Raw genomic sequence first — 24,600 nt, 5'->3', positions numbered from 1 at the left:
ACCAAATAAGTTGTTTTGCTTATATTTGTTTTTTTTTTTCTACTGAGAAATTGCTGTTTTAGAAATTATAATTGCCATCGGGAAGTCTAGATTAAACATTAACATAAGTTTAAGTGTGTAAATATTATCACCAGAGAATTGCTGTAATATCTTCGACTTTATAAATTTCACGTAAAATAAAACAGAATCTTCAATAGATCTGCAATTAAAAAATACCTACGAAACATCAAACGAAATAGTTCAGGGTTAGAAGATCAATGATAGAAAAATTATAGGCGGCTGACCGAGAATAAAAATATATTCAATAAAACAAACTAATGAAATGCTCGAAAAGTATCAAAAAACTTAAAATTTTTAAATAATAGTCAGACAAAATGCTGCCTCAAGCATGAAAATCGACATGGAAATTTTTTTGAAGTCTTTTATTTAAAAATTAGCGAGAAATTGTAACAAGATTTTTAGGAATAAGTGAAACTGATGGAAATGAAAGAGAATATATAAAATGTATATGACTGAAGTATAACAACCTCATGGTAAGAATGCGAATAATTCGTTGAACATAACCAAGTTGAGCAAATTTCAATATACCAAAACAACGGAAAATTATACCAGAACTTCCTAATATGTTGAAACATCAACAAAAAATTAATGAACTTCAAAAGCATAAACAAAACTAGATTGAACATGAGAGAAATAAAATAGAAAACTTCGTAAAAAAAACAGGATAAAATGGTAAAATAATAATTTTAGAATTAAGATAAAACAATAAGATAATGCAGAGCGAACTGTGAGAAAAAGGGAACAAAAATCAAGACAATTTAAAAAATAGCGGGAAACAAAGAACGAAAGCAATGCCGAAGAAGTATCAGATAGAGGTTCATTTCATTGAGGGAGTTTTTTTTAAGGACACGCATGGTGATTATGGTGGACGTTAAAGATTCAAAAAATTCTATCTCTTAAATAAAAAAAAAGTGCTTCGTAGAAATTTGACATTTTATTAAAATTTTTCTCAAGAATTCCAAATATATCAAACAATCCCTCTAAATCGGCAAAAACTGTTTGTATCATAATTTTCTCACGGTTCGTGTTGTTTAAGATACAGTTTGATGTTATTTCTTGAAACGCCTATTAATTTCCTTCAATTTGATGCCAACAGATTCAAAATCGGTTCAACGATTCAAAAGTTAGAAATTTTTGAAAATTTGAAATCTTGAGAGGTCTTTATTATGCGGGATATATGTAGCGCGTGAGAAAATATCGCTTAAATTCCGAGATTTGCGTTGAAAAAGCGCGTAAATTCCGAAATCCGCGTAGAAAAGACGCGTGAAAAAATCACGTGCAAAAGACTTTAGAGTTTAGTGTACCTATAATAAAAGTCACTGTAAGCGAAAATAAAAAAGAAACGGGTTCAAAATTTTTCGATAAGAGAAAATAAAAAACTTTTTTTTTGCATGAAATTGCTGTATAGAGAGAGAGAGAGAGAGAGAGAGAGAGAGAGAGAGAGCAAAAAGAGAAAACAGAAGAGAAACTTTGACAAACCTTTGTGAAATATTGAGAATAAGCAGTAAGCAAAATCAAATAGTATTTCGAAAACTAAAATAAGTGAAAAAATGGAGAAAACAATTAGATGAGAAAAATTAAACATGAAAATTAAAAGAATATTATAAATATATCGAAACTGTGTGAAAACATAACACAAAAAGCGAGTCAATCTAATGAAAAATTATATGGGGAAATGGATGTGCCTTCGGAATACACCTTGTAGTAGGGGTTGTATGAAATAGTGATGGAGGACAAAAAAAATAATAATTTTAGCCATCGTTCAACATATTTCATTACGCCTGTTATACATACAGGTATAAGGACACCAATTACTATCGTGTTAAGAAAATAAAATTAAGTTGAATTTTCTACACGCAGCCTTTTGTATCGAGTTGAGCGTAGATTTTTGCATTGAAGGCGTGGCCACGCAGTCTCGAGAAAGAGAAACGAAACAAAATACTTTGTTGAGTCAGAATATATATAGTCGGTGGAGTTTATTCCGTCCATGTTACTGTTATCCGTGCTCGGGAAGTGAGGCAAAAGTGAGGGAAACATATGGGAAAGTTTGACTTTGGAATTTTTCACCTTTTTTCACCATTAACCAGTAAAGCAACAATGTTAAACACTATATCAAACAATTGTCACTCATTCTATCTTTTACCGACCATTTATGTGTGAAGCATAAAGTCGTTCGCTAGCTATAATCTTTTGAAAGCTGACGCAACATCTGCCAGTTACATTTTCAATTTCACGAAATGTAATCTAGTATAGACAACAAAGACGTAGTTATACGTCAAAAACACTGAGATTGCAGTAGAAAATTAGAAAGGAAAACAAAAAAAACATAGACAAAGCGAAGTAGAGCTAAAATTTGAATTGAAACACACAAGAAATACGGAAAGTATTGTTTGTACATCAAGAAACATAAAAAGGAACGAAAAACAGACTGAAAAACAACAAAAAAAGCAAAAAAAATAAAAAAAAACAAAACAAATAACAATGACGGAGGAGCATGTTGAAGTTAGAACACGAAAGAGAGGAAAAATGGTAGGGAACTATTGAAAAACAGTGAGAAAACATTTTGGTATTAGTAGCAAAACAGAGAATAAAAAGAAAGCAGCACGAAGCAAAATTAAACCTAGCTAAAAGCTAAAATTACCGAAATTAGGAGATATATGGAGAGAACAAAATGTGGAAACATAATGAAATTGCGAAAATTCAATTTTTTTAATATTGAATGAGAAAACAAAAACGATGTTAAAAGAAAACAGGGAAAACTATAAGACGAGTGAAAAGAAAAAAAGCAAGTAAATAAAAATAAAAATATATCGGAATTATTAGAAAACCAAAGATTGAAAAGCGATCGAAAAAACAATGTCAAAATTGGTAAGTCATTAAAAAATCAACGAGATGACAGTGAGAAGTAAAAAACTAAATATAGGTAAAAGTTGGAGATAGGGTAGAAAAGAAATATGAATAGAATTTATGGCACATGCAAATACGAAATTGATTATCTAATAAAGAGAGGTATATTTTTCACTACAAAGAAAGTAGAAATAGTAAAAAACAATTAAAATACACATAAAAACCCAAAATAGAAGAAGGCAAAAAACCCTTCAATAAATCAGTTGACATAAATACCGCAAATAAATAGAGAGAGAGAGATAAATGTTCGAAAACGGAGTGAAAACAATAAGTGATTCTTGGGAGAAAAGATAAAAAATCGAGACAGTTTAGAAAAAAATGCTGAGAAACAAACGAAAGAAACAATGTCAGAATGATGAATAACACCTAGAGGTTAGAAAAAAAGTTACGCCATGGAGAAGAGGAGAAATGGCAGAACCATGGGGAGAAAATTCAGACGAAATAAAAACAATAAAATAGATGACAATTTTGACTAGAAATAGAGGTAGATAGAATATTTTGACTAGGAAATACCTCCAACGTTATGAGTCATAAAGAGAAAAAAATTGTGAAGCTATAATTATCATCAATAATGAAAATCACGATGTTCAACGAAGAAATGAAGACGATTTTAAAAGAATACAAGAGAAAAATAAGATGACAATGAGAGCACACGGAAAGTAAAAGAATCATAAAATCATTACTGTACTGTGAGAATGCCAAAGGTTCAAAAGCGAATAAGACACAGACATTGCTTTAAAATGAGGATATAAATAAGAAAAGTGTAAGAATTTGAAAAATTAAACAAAAAATGACAAAATAAAATCTAAATACAATAAAAGTCGGAAAACAGACGAAACGAAATATGGAAACGATTTATTGTACATAAAAATACGAATATATGCATGAAATAGAGAATAAGAAACTAGAAGCAACAGGATGAAATATGAAGAGGAAATCGCATCAAGAAAAAAGATATACGATTCAAAGGAATATAGTAAACATAGGAGAAATACGAGGTTGTATCCAAAATACGACCGCATAATTGACGTAGAAATACGCACACTATTAACAAATGCATTGTTAAGAGTGTTTCATTATCTATTTTTTTAAGACGTCAAAAAATTAAGTGTTGTAAATTTTCTAAAACGGATTCAGCCGATCTTTTCTGTAAAATCCGATTAGTTTTGTAAATACCGCTGGCTATGAACAGTAGCATCGAATTGTGGTAAACATTGCACACCGAATAAAGTCAAATTATCGCCTTTGTTAACGGCGTTCTAACATTTTAAATGAAGTGTAATATTTTCGAATTTTCGTGCAAACGAGCTGTTGGCGAGCTATCGGCTTTTGATTTGCACATAAAAATATGATATCATTGACTGACTTTACTTCCAAAATCTAGTGCATGAGACCATTCGAAAAAATAGTCAATGTTCAATTACTCGTTTAGTTTTCCTGAGAAGGGCAATTAACTGTTCAAATTCGGTTATGCTGATTGCAAACTTTGTGCTGCCCCGACAGTGGGTTAATAAAGGCACTCAGACAACACACACACACATACACTGAAAAATACCACGCTGCTGCAGAGACATGTGACCAACCGGGCAGGTGATTTCTTTAAGCCGAAAGCAAATTCCAAAAGCCAGCTGATACTGCTTCAACCCGCTACGCTAATGTTAATATAGGACCATTCGTCCGTATCGCCTCCCGCCAGAAGAATGTAATTAGTTTGGCTTTTTTGTAAACCAATTTATTTTATGCTGCGGACCATCAGAGGAAAAGCCAGCATGCGATCAATCAGAGGACGTAATTTTCGTTTCAACAGTGCTTGATAATTTTCAATAGTACAATAGTTTGTATAATCAAACATTTTTTTTGTATTTGAACGGATGAGTGTATAATTTTAAAAACTGAGTTAAGGATGTAAAAGAGATCTTGGATGCACATATTCAGCAGGTAAAGTAGTAGACAAGCTTATTTCAGATACCTTGGCAAAATAAAATCATTTCTTTGTTTCTTGAGTTGACTGATAGAGACACTGTTGTTGACTCCTGAGACCGTAGGAAACTGTTTGCCAAACGTATGAAATCCACAACGGCAAACACATAGAGTAGATGCCAAGATATTCACATGTTTTGGCATTAACTCGGTTTTTGTAGAAGCTAGATTTTCGTGTCTTCTCCAATGCTGTGCGTTTTGATAATATAGTAATATATGCTGAACATTGTTGCCTTCCAAGTCCTATAGTTTTTTTTTTTAGATATTTCAGAAAAAATAATTCTAAGGACTAGTGTAATGTAAAATGTTATGTCTCCAGAACAAGATGAGTTAGAAGTAAATTGTCTTCAGTGATAAACATTCGTGACAATATTATCTACAACTTTGCTCAAAACACAATTTTTTCTAAAGTTAGATGATGAAAAGTTAGATTTTGCAGCGCCACTAGTGTTGATTTGAAAAAATTCAAATCATGAATTCAGTAAAAAAATATCAAGCCAACAAATGCGCGAAAACATGCCTCTCTCACGCTCACCTACTTTTTTATCACGTTATGCCATTATGCTGATAATAATAAATTTCAAAAGCTTCGATCCTAGTTGCATTGGGACGAAACATGATCATAAAGATTATAACAATTAAGTGCAGCAATAGACGTGATTATTGAAATGGTGAAAACTTTTTCACCACTGAGTGGATGCAACTATCAATACAACATTGGACAGACTATATTGTTATGATACGATACCAGAACTCAAGCAGCAAAAAAATAACGAAATGTATCAAGTACCGTATTGATTAAAATGAAGAATCTTGATTGAATAACAATTTAATGAGCCACAATCCGAATGAACTAACATGATAAGGTGATAAATCTCGTTTATTTCTTAGGCCTTTTCATTTTCAATTTTGAATGAGACTCAGCAATAACTGCACTTTACACTAATGAACATGAAACCAACCAGACTCCCTTCTTTGTTATGATTTTCGATGCTAGCACGCTAGCTAATTGATTGTTGTTATTTCTTTGCTGCTATCGCTTGTCGCTACGCTTCTGTCACTCTGAATGTATCTGTGAGATTGCCAACACTACTGTTAAAATAAATTTATTTCCGATTGATGAAACCGGTGCGGTCCGTTTAACTTCAATGGAATCCGAACGAGAACGAGTGTTGATTTAATGAATGTGCTAGATTTGTTAGATTATAGAACTCATTTCGGTTCAGCGTTCGTATAAACCAGCAGACTTTCGTCGAGGGTTTATCACCCTTAACTCACCCAGTGTAGGTATAGTATCAACTCTATCAAGTGATCGTATCGTCACATCCTCCTTCGCACCTGCAACGCTCGACATGGTCGTGTTCTGTTCAAGTGAACCGGAATGCGGGATCTATCATCACTGCCAAAGAACGGAAGTGGCGATAAAATAAAGCAGCTACCGATTGTGTCGTAAAACAGTTTTATCGTTTGCTCTACCCGGCGACAAGAAAGCTGGTATCGATTACCATCGTTTTCGAGCTGCTTTATCATAACTGGTTTCGCTTAGGTACGGCTTATTTTTTTTCCTTTCTGCTTTAGGAAAATGTTCTGCCAGTTCCAGTAAATATGCAAAGCTAGTAGCTTCACGATGATTGAGCTTATATTGGACGGCAGCGACATAAAGTCGGTCGCCGAGAAAAGTTTCCAAAGCGGTACAACTTTTCGAAAAGTTTTCCACTTGGCACTAATCCACTGAAAGACAGTCACATTTCTGTCCTGCTAATGTCTACTGTAGCCTGTAGCCACCCTGGAAACGAGCGGATGGACGTTCCTTATCTTGTCGGTGTTTTTTTTTTTTTCGTTATATGACATGTGTGAAGCATGGCTTCCCGGAAAGTGATAGCGTTGCAGACCGTAACTACAGCTTTTCCGGCGAGACAAGTTATTAATAGGGGATTTCCGGTTTTGTTTCGTGCCTTTGTTCTTTCCCTGTGAAGTGGCGGGTCCTTAACCGGAGTGTGAAAGAGAAATACTATACCGGTTTGGTTTTTTTTATTTTTCGAGAACCAACCTTAAGTATGGTCACATTTCACCGGGATTAAAGCAGCTCGACTGGTTAGGCCTTTAATCTGGGTGAATGGGTTTCGGTCTAAAAAATACCTTTGCTGTCATCCGCCAGTCAGCGTTGTTTCATGCGGTTCCTGCAACAAATTGAGATTAGTCTTTGCCGTGTTTCGGAATGCCGTAGCGCTCCGTTGAGTCAACAACGTTTATTCCGATTCAATTAGTCTTTCCACGTCAAAACGAAGCACGAATTAGTATACATACATACACGGCCGACTAAAGACACGCACATTAACCGGTAGACACATTTCAGGCCCAAAATTATCGACCGGCTGCCAACTTTCCGCCGACACGGCTAGAGCGAAACCACGGCCAAATTAACCATCTTACGCTTCCCATCACGTATGTATCCTTAGTCTGACTAATGCGAACGTTTTCCACTCCCTTCCTCATTTCGAGTGCTCTGCTCTCCTGACCGAGGGGAGAACCCGTGCCTTGTCCCACTACACCTGCTTACTTTCACTTGCTTTGAGGCGGCAAATCTCGTAGAGTGAAACTCTTCCACCAACAAAAACAAACACGAACCGAGCCGTACGTAATTTGTCTGCTTCTGTCTCTCTCGCGTTGCGTATCGCGCAAACGTCGAGACGCTTTCCGCGGTTGACCGACCGGCGCTGCGTCGGCAAGAGGCGTCGGTCGTTTTGATCTATAGTGTGGACACGGCTTCCAGTGAACTCTCGAAGCTGATCACTAGGCATAATGGGGTTTAAAAACGCCCAAGCACCCTACCAATTTAATCGCCATTCTCAACAGAAAGTTATGAATGAGTGCGAAAAACGCCAGTCGTCTCCGTCGCCGTCGTCGCGACAGTTTATGTGTGGTCAAGGGGATTTCCAACGGTCGAAATGTATTCTGCAGAAATTTTTTAATTTATTGGCTTGTTTACGACACTGACGCGTCGCTCTCTCTGGTTGATGGTAGAAAATGTCAAAACCTAGGGAAAACTCACTCGGTGAATCAGAAATTCCATCAACATTTACAGCGCATAAACGTCACGGAAATTATGTCACTGGTGACCATAGGTCACCGAGCTTTAATCCATCCAAGCGAGAGTGCAATCCAGATTCCTTCCGATTGGTCAGCAGAAGAAGAATTCGGGTTTAGCCAAGCCTGAAATGCTTGAGAGAGTTTCTTGTTTCGAAATTCAAGTGGCTTTCACCAATTCTCTAGCTGAGATTGTGTGGGAAAGATTACACCCCATCTTCTTCCCCTGCTCCACAAGTACACTTTTCCATCATCATAGCAGCACTTAACCACAGAACTTCTTTTTCCGATTTGTTTCTAGAAAACGGCGCTTTGTTGGATGCTTGGCGTTCGGGGAGCAGCGAGCGACGGCAGGCAGATCGATACAACTTGTATGATGGTAAACATCGTTCGTTTGCTTGTTGATTTGTTCTTCTGTTTTTCACGAGGTGCGTAATGATGCGACTGTTGGTGGAAAATTAATTCCTGTACGAGGCGTAGATGATGTTTGATTTCTGTCCGCCTCCGCCGGCCGGCTCGTGTTGCTCTCGCCCACTTGACACAGGCAGCGCTTTGGGGTCGCATGATTTCAAGTGCTGGCAAAATGAAAGTGCTGGTGCTGGTGAAATGAATAATCGCGGAGCATGTAATGACTGCAGATATTAAACTCATTACCGAAAAACAGGGATTTATATCCGTGTGTGTTGTTTTTTTTTGCGAATTTTCATCACACGCTGCGGTTCCGTTCGGCACGATTTTGCTGATGAGTTTGCGGTTCACGATGATGAATGATGAATTGTTATTGAATTGGAATGAAACATTGTGCTTGATATGGATTTCGTTGGAAATATGTAGTACAATTACGAAATGTACACTGCACAACGCTATGAAATGCTGGCAATTTTTTTATGTATTTAATTTAATTTTTTTCACTATCCCTTCCAATTTGGTAATATACGTAGAAATGATTAAAAGTCGCAAGGCAAAACTGAAATCTACACTGTCGTTAATATTGACTAATTACATCATTTGTATTTGTCAAAATTTATCAAAGTTTGATTATAACATTTCTTTACTTTGATACAACATTTGATTTCTTCAAAATTTCAAACAATATTTTTTCCTAAATTCATTTAGGTATAAAAAATATCCCACGGAGGGCTAATCGCGATCTCGGTCAACTAGATTTGTCGAGAGAGAGAGAGTTATCGATATTGTTTTGGCACATTTTGCATCTTGTAGGATAAGTACGACGCTACACCGTATCCCAGTGCTGATTCGAGAAAATTTCAAGCTCGAAAAGATCCTCGACCTCATCAGGAATCGAACCCGACATATCAACCGTGTGGGAGAGCTAGCCGACCGACATCACTAAGCACAGAACCACGGGGACCATTTATTTAGGTCCTGCACAAAATCGAAGGGTCGAAATGTTACAGAGAACGAACTGAAATCAAATACAATTCTGTAATTATGCAAAAACGAATAATTTTCCAGTAAACTTGTGTCTTTTTATTTGTCTCACAAACGTACCGTTTTTATGTGTCTCACTTCATTACCTTTTGTCGCTTTCTTCTCTTTTTCGCATTGTGTTTTCCCGCATTTTTTCCCATTTAATCGTATTAATCAAGCTATTTTTTCACAATCCATCTCTAGTTAGTTCTCTCTCTCTCTCTCTCTCTCTCTCTCTCTCTCTCTCTCTCTCTCTCTCTCTCTCTCTCTCTCTCTCTCTCTCTCTCTCTCTCTCTCTCTCTCTCTCTCTCTTCTCTCTCTCTCTCTCTTTCTCTCTCTCTCCCTCTCTCTATCTCTCTGTCACTCTCTCTGTGTCTCTATGTCTCTCACCCTCTTTCTCTCCTCTCTTTCGCTTAATTTTCCTCGTTTTCTTTCCCTTTTTCCTCTTTTTTCTCTCTCTTCTCTCTCTCCCTTCTCTCTCTCCCTTCTCTTTCTCCTTTTCTCTTCCTCTCTCATTCTTGTGCTCCCTCTTTTTCTCTCCATTCTTTTTTTTTTCTTTCTTCGCTTCTTTTCTTCAGTTTACATTTGCAATTTGAATACAGTGTTCTTCTTCTCCTTTTTTTATTTGAAGTGTTTCTCTTCACCTGGTTGTGTTCAGTTTCTGTTGATCATTTCGCTTCTCTTTTTTGTAAGCTCTTTTCTGCTAGTTTTTTAAACCTTTTATTATTGTTAATTTTCATTTAATATGTTCTCTATTCCATTTAAATTTTCATATATTTTGCCTCCCTAGCCCTACTCTTTTTTTTCACTTTCATTTTCTTATTTTCGTTATCCTCTTCTTAGTTATTTCCGCATCTCTCTCGATTCTTTTTTCATTTTCCTTGCTTTGTTTCCTTGTTTCCCTTTTTCAATCTGCAATTTCGATTTATTGCTCTGTTTCTCCTTTTTTGTAATGTTTATTTTTCTCTTTAGCTATTATTCCCAGTTTCTGTTGCTTTTTTTTCTTTTTTGCTTGTTTTTCATTTCTGTCCTTCACCATTTCCTTGAAAATATTTTTTTTGTGTTTATTTTATATTGTATATTATTTCCCACTTTGCTTTTCTTGTTCAACTTACTACCTAATTTATGTTTCATTCAATGTTTAATTGTGTGTCTGCTCATCCCATTTCCTTTTATAGATTTTCTGCTCCTTCCGCTTACAACTACCTCATTTTTACTAACCATTTCATTTTTTTTATTTCAAATTTTTCCTCTTTTGCACTTTATCGTGTTCAGTGCTGATAAAGGTCATTTTCCCCAGCAAAATTTTTCGAAAATTATAGCCAATCATTTTCAATTTTCACCTCCAATGATCGCAGCACTCTTTCAGATACACTAGATTTTCGTCCTAGTAACGTGCTGTTATACTCAGAGGAAATAGATCGCGCGCATCATTCACGGTTACGGAATAAAATTTGACGACAAATCCAACCAAATGATCTTCACTTCAAAGCGAAAAAGAAAAACAAACAGACCACTCAACCAAAATTAACTTCACCGAAGCATTTTTTCACTGGCACTGACCGATGCCTTGACAATCTTCGTTAACTGATAAACTGGTTTTATTGTCTTGCTTTCATCGCATGAAATATAATGAGGTGTTTTGACAGTTCACTTCCATGTAAAAAGCGGGAAGGGAGAACTCTGAAAGGATTGTAAAAAAATAACGTTTATGGATGCTTTTTTTCACTTTCACTCAAGAGTGTCAACAAATATCAACCCTGATCGTGTTATATTTCATTTGCCGTTTTTATATTTTTTTCAGTTGTATCGTATTTATTCGTCTCATTTCATATTTTTGCTCATCATTCATATCACACATTTTCTTTTATATTTTTCTTTCTCCGTTTCGATCAGCAATTAAAATTCATTATCTTTTTTTTCTACTCTCCAATTGTTGATTTCTAGTTTTTGTTAAAGATTTGTCCTATTTTTAATGTTATTACACTTATTATGAATCCCCAAGATTTCTTGTATTTTTAATAATTCTTTTATATTTTTTTTATAATTCTTTCCAGTTTTCTCTTTTCCCTGTTTCCATCTGCATTACATTTACTTCATTTTCTAAAACGTTCATTGAAATGTTCTTGATCAGCTTCTCTTTTACTTTCTTATTTGCCTAGCTTAGTTGCCTTTCCAATGTTCTTTAACCATTTTTAATTCATCATTTTATCATTTTTCTTTAAATTCTATTTGATTGATTTGTTCTTTTTTTCGCATTCGGTGTATGATTTTTGTCGGTCGTTGCTTCTCAAACTCATTGCATCGTTCTAGTTTTTGCCATTTCATTTATTATTTTCATTATCAATCTTTAATTTCGTTTTTTATTTCATTTCAGTTCGCAATTTAAATTCCTTGTTTTGTATCTCCATTTTTCTCATTTTTTATGTTTTATTTAATCGTTTTTTTTTTTTAGTTTCTGTTGTATCTGCTATTCTTTGCTAGTTTTTCAAAACATGTTCGTATTGTCCTTCATTATTTTCTTTCAAAATTTCGCTTTTATCAAATTTTGGTTATTGTTTGTTGTTCACCTTTTTGTTTACCTTCTGGTTTCACTTGTTCGCTTTGCTTCATAATTTCTTTTTCTAGTTTTCAACATTTTACCTATTTTCATCCCAGTTTTTAATTGTTCACTTTTTTTGTTATCCTAGTTTGCATTCAACCTTCTAATTTTTATTTAACATTACATTTGTTCTATTTCAAATTCATTCATCACTCTCTTCCCCTCTTTTGTATTCGATTTCCCGTTCTTTTCCCGTGTTCCTTTTTGTCGTTTTTTGCATTCTTCTTTTAATTGTAACGCAATATTTTCTTTTAAAATTCAACTATTATGTTCTATCATTCATCTCTTGTTAATTTCCGCTTTTTATCGAATTTTTACTAATTTTTCCTTTTTTCTTTTCTTATTGTTTTGTTTCTCATGTTAATTTTTTTTATTTTTCTCTTTAATTGTTCATTTCCAGATTCTGTTGCTGTTACTCTTTTTTGTTAGTTTTTGAAACCCTATTTTTATTGTCCTTCATTATTTTGCTAGTTTTTTAAATTCTTTTCTATTGCTCACTTTTTTCCATTTTTACTTACTTATTTTCATTCATCTTTTTTCATTTCGCTTTCTATCTCGTTTCTTTGGTGCAGCTTCTTTTCTATTTTATCATCTAACTTTTTCACTCTATATTCTATTTTTCGTGATTTGCCTTTTTTTCTCACCTATTAGTCACATTTTCGTTGTTATATTCCTCTTCTCTACCAACTCTTTTTGCTTTTTTATTTCTTTCCTTTCCATTTTCATTGAGCAATTCAAATCCATTTATTTCTCTTAAATTGTCTCCTCCTTTTATGTTGAGTCACCAGCATTCATTAGTTTTTCAAATCTTTAATTTTTAACCCTTATTTTCCTCAATTTTCTTTCGAATTAATTAATTTTCCCCATTGAACTCGTTTTTTCGTCACATTCTTTGAAAATGTGTTTTGATTTTGTTTAATTTACCTTTTTGCGTCATGTTTTTCTCGCTCAACTTGTTACCCAATTTCTCTTTATAATTTTCATTTGATATTTTGTCTGCTTGCATCCCATTTCGTTATAAAGGTTTTCAGCCCCCTCCCACTTCTAACTATCTAATAGTTATTCACCATTTCATCTATTTTTGTTTCAATTTCTAGTTATTTTTTCTATTTTGCCTTTTCCGTTTAATTCCACAATTTTAATTCATTTTCTGTTTTTCCCTCCAAAAGTTGATGCGCAATTTGTGTTAAAGATTTCTCCTATGTTCAATGTTGTTTCAGTTTCTTTCAATTTCGGAATTTTTCTCGTATTCTTTTATAAATTTGTCTTTCCGATTTTTTCCTTTTTTAATTTCCATTTTTCTAACATTTCACACCATTTTCTATTATTCCATTTTCATTTCGAAATTGAAACTTATTGTTGTGTAGCTCCGTTTCCCTCATTTTTAATTTTTCTCATCAATTGTTTATCTTCTGTTTATGTTGCTTTTGCTCGTCTTTGTTGTTTTTCTAAATCCCTTTTATTGTTTTCTGTTATTTTATTTACTTTAGCTTTTTTCGAACTTTGTTTATTGTTCACCTTGTTTACTACCTTGCTTCAAATTTTATTTTTAGTTTTTGTTCAACATTTTATCTATTTTCGCCTCATTTCATTCTATACATTTTGGCCCTTTTGCATTCGTTTATTTTTTATTTATAATTTTAATCTGTTTTTATTCCAATTTTTTTACCGCTTTCTTCCCATCTTCTGCATTAAAATTTTACCGTTTAATATTTTACTTGTAGTTTTTTTTTGTCAAATTGTATGTAATTTATCATGTTTCATATTTTCTTTCTCCATTTCTTATTCACGATTATGTTTCCATTTTCGTCCTCTTTCTGTCACATTTTCTTTCATATTACCCCTGCTCCATTTTGCTCCGCAATTTGTATACTTTTTATTCTTTTTTCACTCAAAGTGCTGATTCTTCTTTATTTTCTTAAATTGTTGATTCACAGTTTTTGTTGAAGATATCTCCTATTTTTAATGTTAATTTTTTTAATTCAAAAGTTTCCTCGTATTAACATTCATGTTTTTCTCTTCACTCTTTTTCAATTTGCATTGCGCTTACCATTTTCCTTATTTATTTCCTTAACGTTCATTATACCCATTAACCATTTTCCTTTCTGATTGAATTTTGTTAATAATTTACCCTTTTTTACTTTCTTATTTGTAGAGCTTATTCCTCTCTTCAATTTTCCTTACCAATGTTCACTTACCATTCATATTCATTTGATTATCTTTCATCACTTTCTTCCCTTCTTTAGCATTTTAGATTTTTGAGTTTTAAACTCATTGCATCGTACTAACGTAATTTTTTTACAATCCTTTTTTTCGTTCCTTTATTTCGTTTTAATTTCGCAATTTGAATGAATTGCTCTGTGTCTGCTTTTCACTTATTTTTTATTTTTTCTTCAATTGTTTATTTCCAGTTTGTGTTGCCTCTACACTTCTTTGCAAGTTTATTTGAACCCTTTTATTATATTCTTTCTATATTTGAACCCTTTTATTATATTTTTTCACTATCTTGTTTTCCCAAATTTGGTTCATTGTTAACCTTTTTGTTTACTTCTTTATTTCTCAATTTCTCATTTTTATTTTCGTTCCATTTCCTTTTATAGATTTTTTTCGTCTTCTTTCGCATCCAACTCTTTAATTTGAATTTCTAATTTCGATTTATTTTTTTGTTAAGCATTCCACTGTCCTGTTCTATATTTTGTTTGGCATTTTTTTGTTTGTATCGTATTTATTTGTCTCGTTTCATATTTTCATTCTTATCATTCATCTTTTGTTTATAATAATTATTCCATTTTCGCCCACTTTTTTACACATTTTCTTGCCCGTTCTCAGTTTCGTCCGACAATTTTAAATCATAAATTTTAAAGTGAATAGTGATAGAATGAAAAAGTGAAGTGAAATAAAAGTGTAGTGTAAAAGAGTGTCGAGTTCGTGCAAGAATTAATGAATTTTAATCATTTTCTTGTTTTCTTTTTCTTCTCCTCAAATTCCCAGTTTTTGTTAAAGATTTCTCCTACTTCTAATGATGTTCATTTTTTTTCTAGAATTTCGAAGTTTCCTCGTATGCTTCCTTTATAATTTCTTTTGCATTCCTTTTTTTCTATTTGATGACGTTTACAAATTATGTAACGCATGAAGAAGAGGGAGGGGAGTTAAGTTTTCATTATTCATTGTTATATATGGGGGAGAGTAATGACAGTAACGTAACTGTGATATGTTCTCGAGGTTAAAAATTTCGGAGGAGGGGGATTTCAGGGGGGATAGTCATATTAAACGTTGCTTATTGTTACATAGGAGGGTGGGGGTCTGAAATCTAGATTTAAAGCGTTACGTAATCTGTGTACTACGCCTTTCTCCTTTTTTTATTTCTTGTTTTTTTTATGTTGTTGTGTAATTCCAGTTTCTTGATGATTTCATTTTTCCTTCATGTTGATTTGTTCCTTTTCATTGGTTTTTCAATTTTTTTCTCTTGCTTACTTTCTGTTTCAGTTTTACTTACTAATTATCATTTACCATTTCATTCATTTTCATTCCAGTTTCCCACTTTCTTGTCAAAAGTTTCCGTTCTGAATTCTATTTGTCGTGGTTTGCATTTTGCATTTTGCATTTCGCATTATATCGTATTTATTTCATCTATTTCGTTTTTACCATCCACCTCTTATTCTTAATGTCGTTGCCATCTTCCTCTTCTCTTTTTATTCTATATATTTTCTCTTTCACGTTTTTTCATGTTCGTGTAGCGATTTCCTTTTCATTCGTTTATTTCCGTATATATTTTCAACTAATTTTATACCATTTTCTATTTTCTATTCTATTACATTGTTTTTCCTCGTTCTATACTGTATTTATCGTTTTTTGTTGTTGTATTGCTTTTATTTTTTGCCCTTTTTGTTCCTCCTCACATCATTCGGCTCTTTGTTAACAATTTCATTTCAATATACCTTCTCTTTTTATATTTCTATTTCTTATCTCGTCTTCTTCATTTCTCTTTGTTTATTTTTAATTGCTGCTTGCTCCAATTGTTAATTTTTAGTTTCCGACCGCTTCCTCGAGAAGATAAGTTTCCATGTTCGATCCATAGGACAAAATTAAGACCCTCCAAAATTAATCCAGGTTTTCAAATTTATTAAGTTTTCCATCACCTTTATCATCATTTTGATTGTTAGCGCCCTGATCAATTTCAGAAGTGTTTCTTCGTTAACTTTTTTGTTCTAAAATCCTGATTTCTTTTCCTTTTTCACATGGACCAGGTTTCAAAGTTGTGCCAATACCGGTTTAATCCACTCTTTACCATTTTCTTTTCCATTTACTCTGGGTTAAATTTTAGATACAATTATGTGAAAATTCTAGTGTTGCAGCATTTTATGACAGCATTATGATTTTGTTATCCTCTATTGTAGAACTATTTTACAATAGTATCATAAAAGCATATAGATTCTGCTGTGAAGGAAATGCGCATTTCTAATTGTATGGGGGCAATTATACAAAAAAAACTTGTTGTGCGTGGGGAGCTGAAATTCAAACATGAACTTTGTGGCAAAAATTTTTGTACGTTAAAATCGCTTTAATCTTAATGATTCTCGGGGAGCCATATATTCAAAGCATCAACGGCGTAATGACATACATGTCATTTATTAGTACTGCTCTACATTTTTGGATTTACGATGCCATAAAGCCTCTGCTGTTTTCAAATGCTAATTAGCACCTATTTGCTGCTCACAAAGATCAAGAAGCCCTCTGCTTAGTGTTGAATTATCTCCCTGAAGTTGAAGAAAAAATAATTTACTTTTTTCCTACGTCTATACTTAATTTAATGACGTTTGTCATCCCCAGTAATGATGATTATGTAAAAATACTAAAATGATTCACCAGAATTACGACATCGCCTTCATCAGACATTCAGACTCTTGCCTTCAGGGTACGATAATTTCGGTGTAATAACGAGGTCACATCTGGTGGCTTTTGCGGTATTAGTTTAATTTTCGATTGAAATTCCGCAGTGTAAGATGATTAAAATTTGTCCACGCAAATGTGTTGAGCAGAGCTCATAACCAGAAGGTGTGTGATTTCGTGCACCAGACGGCTTAGCGAAAGGTTAAAAAAACGCACAATTCATGACAAATTGGACTGCTCATCCAAGAGGAAAGGTGATGCCGGAGATCAAAAGATTCAAAAGCAACGCGCACCTTTCTGCTTTTGGCAACGGTCCACACACAGGGCATATCGTGTGTTCTCTGACTGGCTGTCGTTCGGATCAGTTGAAATGTCGCAAGCTAAGCGTCAGGTTGATTAGAAGCACCCGGAGCGCCGTGAAATGTGTTGCATAATGTGTACTGTCAACCGGCAGTATTTTCCCTGTTAGTGGCACTGAAAATTTAATGTGCGTTTTCTTGAAACACAAAAGTAGTAGATTTGTATCGGAAACCCATCTGAAAATATCCAAATAAATGATATTGCTCTCTTTTATAACCATATCGATAGTTTAACATACCAGAAGAAAAACCTTTACAAAACATAATATGCAAAATGTGTCGTCATCCGTTCATGAAAATGCCATCTGGCATTTTGAAGTAGAATACTTCTCTCAGGAAGTTCGGCTACATAGGGATGTGAAATGAAAATCTAAAACTGAAAAAAGTGAGAAATATGTCCAATTTCAAATGCTAATAAATCGGTTAGTTTTCGATGGATTTCCTTCGTTTTTGCAGTAATCGATTAGAAAATCTTCTAAGATTCGTACCAAATGCATGAAATTGCAAATTTATTATGCGAACTATTGTACTATTGAAAATTCTTAAGCCTTGTCAAAACACAAAATTCGACCTCTGATTGGTCGTTATACGATTGCTTTCTCAAGCACGGTCGGCAGAGTTATGGACCTAGTAAATTGGGAATGCATCATTTGGACTATATAAGAGCTTCATCAGATAATAAACAGACATTTCATCGGATATTAAATTGAACAACTGAAATTTAAAGAACACAAATGAATATTTGGAGAGTTAATATTTTCTCGTTGTGCGCTATAATTCAAAGTTAATTATCTTCATCTACATGCATACTCACGAGCGGGGGCCTAGTGTGGTTGGTAATGTCTCCGCCAACCACGCTCGACGCCTGGGTTCGAATCCCACCGCCGACATAGGTGTCGATGGTTGTGAGGTGGCGTGATCCACTCATTACCAACCCAACTGGTCTAGATTCAATCCTAGCCGACACCGGGAGATTTTCTGAGGCGAAAAATCTCTGGGATCACGCCTTCCATCGCATGAGGAAGTAAAGCCGTTGGCGCCGGTCCGTTAATAAACGGGTCGTGAGTTAGGGACCTGGGTGTGGAGTCGCCTCCCTGGGCGTCGGTAATTGGCCACGACAGTGGCGGAAATAAACCGACGGAAAATAAGCGAGAATAAAAAAAAATACGTGCATACTCTGACTATTATTATGTGTTTGCGTCGCTTAGTGTTTGGCTACGGTTATGCAGAACGCAAATAACGGCGCGATGCGATTCGGCAAGACGAACTGTGTTGAAATGTATAGCTCTATTCCGCCTTAAAAAGAGCTGTGCGGTACCACGGTAAGGCGAATCGCATCGCGCCGTCATTCGCGTTCTGCATAACCGTAGCCTTTGTTCCGTTTCCGTTTATTGATGTCGTTTTAAATGTGCATATTACAATTCGGCAGCACTTCAACTTCTCATTTGCACAAAATTTAAAAATATTCAATGAACTTCAAATATTAAACAAAAAGAAATTACAATACTGCCAATGAACGGTCAACGTTTATTTACTAGAAAAAATGACTGACACGCAAGCAGCCGGGTTATCTTTCTTGTAAAAGTATTCTACTTCAACCTTGCGGTCGTGGCTTTGCATACAACCTTCCTGTGATTTTTTTCACCAGTAGGACAGAATCGGCACAAAGGAAAACCCCAATCTTGATTGTCAATATTGTATCTGCCCAATGTTAGCTTTCCGACCCAATCTCTATTGAGGTCATAATTATTTGTATAGAATAGAATCTAGTTTTGATCAAATTGTCATAAGTTTTATGTCTCCGGAAAATACGACCCTGGTCCTGGCTTAGTAGCTTCCCCCAATAGCCCATCGAGAAGCAACGATTTTCAATTTGGCAAAAGGATTACCAGAGAAAGCCTAGGATGAAGGGAAAAATCACCCGGAACTAAACGGGTAAGGATGTTGTCGATTGTTTTTCTGGCGTCGGTCGTCGGCAAACTGTGGCGACAGTCGGCTGACACTTTGGACTTTTCTCTCCTGCCCATGAGCGAACGATGATCGGAGTTGGTGAACGAACAGAAGCAGATACGTTACCGGTTTTTGGTACCCCCAGGAGGCAGTGCCGCTCCAGATTCTGGCCGCCTGCCAGACTTTCCCGTCTCGGTCCCGCCGGCTACTATCGAACCGGGATTATGTTGTTTGTATCGAGTGACGGTGTGCAGTAAGCATCATAGCCCAGCCGACGCCGTCTACCGCCAGGCTTGTAAACGGTCACCATTTTCATTTGATCTCGCTTCCTTAGCGTGCGTCACAGTCGGCTTTCGTTCGTAAATGTAAAACAACCAAACCATCGCCGCTCAGCTCACAGAAAGAAAAGGATAGTCAAACGACACTCGCGCACCAAACAGATGCACACTGTCAACCGTTTAGCGATGTTATTTCGGCCTGCTTCGTTCATTTATGTTGAGAAATATTATTACAAGATCAATGATATAAATAATTTCCAGAATACACGCACTCAACGTGCGTAATTCTCATTTCTAGAACAAATGTCAAAATACGTTTAAGGAAAATAACGTCGTGATGGCGATACTCATTTGACATTTTTGTTTAAGAATGTATTCAGACAGCGAGCCTTGGTAGCGTCAGAGGAAGAAGAAGACGATTTTCGCATTGAAAAGTGGTTCTACCGTGACCTTTTCGAAGCCTGTCTACCGCTCTGTGGGAAGTCTGCTGGCTTTTCGAGTGGTGTGATATCGTTTACGCTCAGCACAGATTTGAATAAATTTGCTTCGAATTTCCCGATTTGAATATTTTGCACATTGAAAGTATATTTTTACTTCAAACTTAGCTGAAAATAATGCTAAGGCAGTACAGAATCGAATGTCGAATCAAAATCTTGATAAAAAGCGGAGCACAACAAGGCAATTAATAAACATGGAAAAATAGGAAGTTGGGACAAATTTTTGAAAGTCTACTATCAAGACAATTTTGAAATAATGTTGATGATTGAAAATAGCATCACTGAGAGCTTACTTACAGGCAAAAAGAAAACTACAGTTCTCTGATTAGTTTCACCTCGTGATTTTAATTTCATCAGAAAATACTACAAGCCCTAGAGGTTGTATGAAATGGTGACGTAGGACTAAATGTATACATTATATGCTGCGATAAACTGTTCATAGGCAACACTACCGTTTTTATTTGATGGTCGTTATTGTAAAACTAACGATGCATCAATACATGAAAATTTTACACTAGTAGTTGTTGCGAAAATTATCATAACTCTCATCTTCAAGCATCTATAGCTCTGAAAAGAACCGATTTCATAATATTCAGCTCAGCTCAGCTTCAGAGCGCTGATGATCGCACCACCACCGGTAGTATTGAATATTTTGTTGGCATAAAATTTGCTCTCCGCCATACCCTCCAGCAGCTGTGCCAGCAAAATATCTGTTGCTGCCGTGTGCAAAATAAAGGTAACATGCTCCGCGGTGCCTGGAAGTTAACTCGTATGCAGCTCTCGTTTCTCAATGTCGCGTACCTCTAACAGCTATACTCCACTCGTTGTTGTGTGACAAACTAGCCTGAAGCTGAATTTTCTACACGCAATCTTTTGTATCGAGTTCAGCGTTGATTTTGGCCATTAAGGCGTGGCCACACAGCTTGGAGAAAGAGGAACAAACCAAAACACTTTGTTGAGTCAAAATATGTAGGCAGTGGAATTTATTTCGTCCATGTTATTCTTATCCGTGCTCGGGAAGCAAGCCAATAGCGAGGTAAATGTATGGGAAAGCTTGACCTTGGAACTTTTCACCTTTTTCCACCATTAAGCAGTAAAGCAACAATATTGAACATTATATAAAAAAATTGTTAAACACACATAAATGACTAAGATGCATTAAGTCGTTCGCTCGCTATAATCGTTTGACATCTGACGCAACATTTGGGAGTGTGTTCAATCACTCCAAACACTGGGTTGTAATAATCAAGTAGATTTATACTGGGTTCCTGGTCACTGTGGAATAGATGGGAACGAAAGAGCCGATGAATTGGCAAGACTTGGATCGTCTCATCAGTTCATAGGACCAGAACCCTTCTGTGGTCTATCCGCTTGTTCCCTTAGAATGGAACTAAAAGCATGGGAAACTCTGAAAGTGCAATCCAACTGGACAAACACCTTCATCGGTAGGCAGTCGAAACGGTTCATCACTCCGAACGTTTCTATGACTCGTAAAAAACTGGATCTTTCAAAAAAAGATCTAAGCACGTATACTGGTTTAATAACAGGGCATTGTCCGAGCCGTTATCATTTGAAGGTTATGAAAAAACTTCAAGATGATACATGTCGAGTATGTGGCATGGAAAAAGAAGACTCGGAACATCTGTTATGCCGATGTCCGGCAATTTTTATCAAAAGATATAAGTTCTTCGAGAGAGGTCTTCTGGAACCCTCTGAAATCTGGAGAACAAATCCCAGTACGGTTGTGCGCTTCATACGAAGTATAATACTGGACTGGACTAATGCTATTGGCCAGACTATAACGACCACTTCCAATAGTGATACGTTATCCTGACCAAGCAAAATAAAAAGGGGGAATATGTCACAAAATATCAAAAAATTGGTCGCAGTGACGAAAATACCCAACACGGAAAAAAAAAACATTTGCCAGTTTCATTTTCAATTTCATAAAATGTAATCTGGTATAGAAAACAAAGACGTAGTCCTACGTCAAAAATATTGAATTCAGTGCACAATTATTAATCTGGAAACTAAATGTAGGAGGATACTTGGATCTAGAGATTTGTAGTAATATTATGAAGAAAAATGAAGCACTCAATGTTATGTTTGCTACCCGACCATCCAAAAGTAAAATGATTTGTTTTAGTAAAAGGAAGCTCTTATATAGTCCATCTTGATATTGTGCGACGTCACGCCTGTTTTGTAAGTAATTTTTTTCTTTTGCTAGGTTTTGTCTTCTCCCAATTTTAGTCAACGCAAGACGATTGATTACTCTGTTGAGTGTTGCTGACAGACATGGAGATGGAGTTACTGCTTTAGTCAAATTCACATCCTTGGGGTAGTTTGTAGCACATTGAATCTTTTAAAAATTTTGTGCAAAAAAGAAGTTGAGTACACTAGCTGTCTTACGAATAGATTAAATACTGTTCGACGTTGAAAAATCTTTGAATCAACATTATTCGAAAAAAATCCAGTAAAATTGCAACCATTCAGGCGCACATTGTAGGACATTCTTTCTTTGTAAATAGTACAAAGATGTAACAGCTTTATAGAAGACAGTTTTTCAAGACTTGTAAAAAATATAAATTGATTTTTTTATGTGAAGGTGAATAACAATTTTGAACTAAATTCGCCAAAAAAAGCTATATAAATTCTAATCATTTGGAAACATTTAAATCTTGTCTCAAGATAGAACAAGCATTATTCCTAATTTGTTTTGAAGAACTAATTTTTGTATATTTTATAAATACAAATTTTGGTTTTATAAATTACACGTTCCGTCTGCGAATAACGTTTTGTTGGGTAATTTAAATATCCCCAGATGGTCTCGAGGTACGGTGAAAAAAAATGAAGCGGATTTCCCATAGGTGCTCTGTTTGTTTGTTTGTAAAGTTTCTCTCGAAATGAGAAATAATTGTCTTTCATGCAAAGTCGAGTTAACTTGAACTAATTACGTATTTTTGTTTTCTAATTATTGTCACATCGTTGATAGAGAAGCCAATCTTCTAAAAGATATATTGCTTCTATCACTGGGGTTATCGGAAAGAGCATTGTGACATCGTTAGTTTTGATCCTCCTTAAAGGTTTTAAATTTTCAACAAAATCTCGTTTGAAAAATTACTACTTCCCTCTCATTTTCAATACCAATGATGGCTTGTTTAACATTTGGTTGAAAAGAAACAAAAAAGTTGAGCCTTTCTTCAAAAAAAAAAGTTGCTGTTGTAAAAAATAAACAAAATTCTCAGTATAAAGTAAAAAAAATAATAAAAAACAGTTGTATTTTATTATTTTTATTACGTAATGTGGTATAGTATTAACAAAAGTGGACGTAAATTACTGCTTCGGTATTTCATATTCAGAGTATTAGTAGTACGACAAAAAATTGATTTGAGAAACCAACAATTCGTTCATTGTGGAAAAGGAATTGTCATATTTTTGCTGAGTAAAAGAACACTCTTGAAACAATAATGAAAATCAACTTTTTAACTTGTTTTAACTTTTTTCCGTTCCGAACACTTAACTCTTTCCTAATAATTTAGGAGGACCGTTCCATTAGATAGAATTTTTAATTTGGTCCAATAATATTTATTTAGGAAAATAATTAAAACTATTTTCTTGAAATAAATTGTTGATCGCTGTCGTCACTGCACAGTGGTCCAGGAATGCAATCTAGCGGAACAAAATTAATAACTCCGGATCGTGTTGGTTTTTTGAGATAGTGATTTCGGCAATGTTTATTAGAATAATCAAGGAATATTTTTGTATGAAAAAATTTGCACTAAACGTGTACTAAATTAGTACTAATTTTTTTTGTCTTTATTTTTTCAATTTAGAAGGGTGGTTTCTACTACAAAGTTGTTCGTTAGCTAAAAATATGAAAGTCTTCCAAAGTCACAACTATTCAAGAAGCCATCGTGTATGAGATATTGGTTTTTTGGACAAAATGGACAAAAAACTGTTATTTTCATTTTATTTTTTTTTTCTAAGTGTACTAACAAACTTTATGAGTTTCTTATCACAAATCCTTTAAACTTTGATCTTTGCCGCAGAATTAGGATGGTTCCAATATTATGCCCAATGCCTTCGGAGATGTTAAACAGAATTGAATCTGAACTCTTTTGGTTTAAAAATATTAAGTTCAATATTTCAAATTAACTATTCAGGTCTTATGAAATGATTTTTTAATCAAATAGGATAGGATACTAATCAATGACATAAAGGGATCATTGTTCAAAACTTATTTGTTCCTATTCCTCTTCATTTCTCTATACATTTGAAAAAACATCTTCAAAATCATCAACAATTTAGGTCACTCGAATTTTTGATAACGTTTGAAAAAACGATTCATTATATGTAACAGCTTTGTAGAAGAAAGTTTTTCATGACTTGAAAATAATATCAATTATTTTTTTTTTATTTAAATGTGAATAGAAATTTTAAACTAAATTTGCCAAAAAATGGCCATACAAATTCTAACCATTAAGAAACATTTAAATCTTGACTCAAGATGGAGCATTATTCTTTTTTTTTCTTAAAGAACTAATTCTTGTATATTTTTT

The 24,600-nt window shown here is 34.5% G+C and overlaps 1 protein-coding gene across 20 annotated transcripts in view; it reads right to left on the bottom strand.

Annotated features, from left to right (window-relative positions):
• Positions 1-24,600, bottom strand: part of LOC129730546 (uncharacterized protein CG43867) — a 461,594-nt gene that overhangs the window by 71,929 nt on the left and 365,065 nt on the right. The gene's annotated exons all lie outside the window — the stretch shown is intronic.

Source organism: Wyeomyia smithii, chromosome 3, assembly GCF_029784165.1.
Source record: "Wyeomyia smithii strain HCP4-BCI-WySm-NY-G18 chromosome 3, ASM2978416v1, whole genome shotgun sequence".
Taxonomy (NCBI): Eukaryota; Metazoa; Arthropoda; class Insecta; order Diptera; family Culicidae; genus Wyeomyia; species Wyeomyia smithii.
The sequence above is the reverse complement of the archived record's forward strand: the minus strand, read 5'-3'. Positions and strand labels throughout refer to the sequence as shown.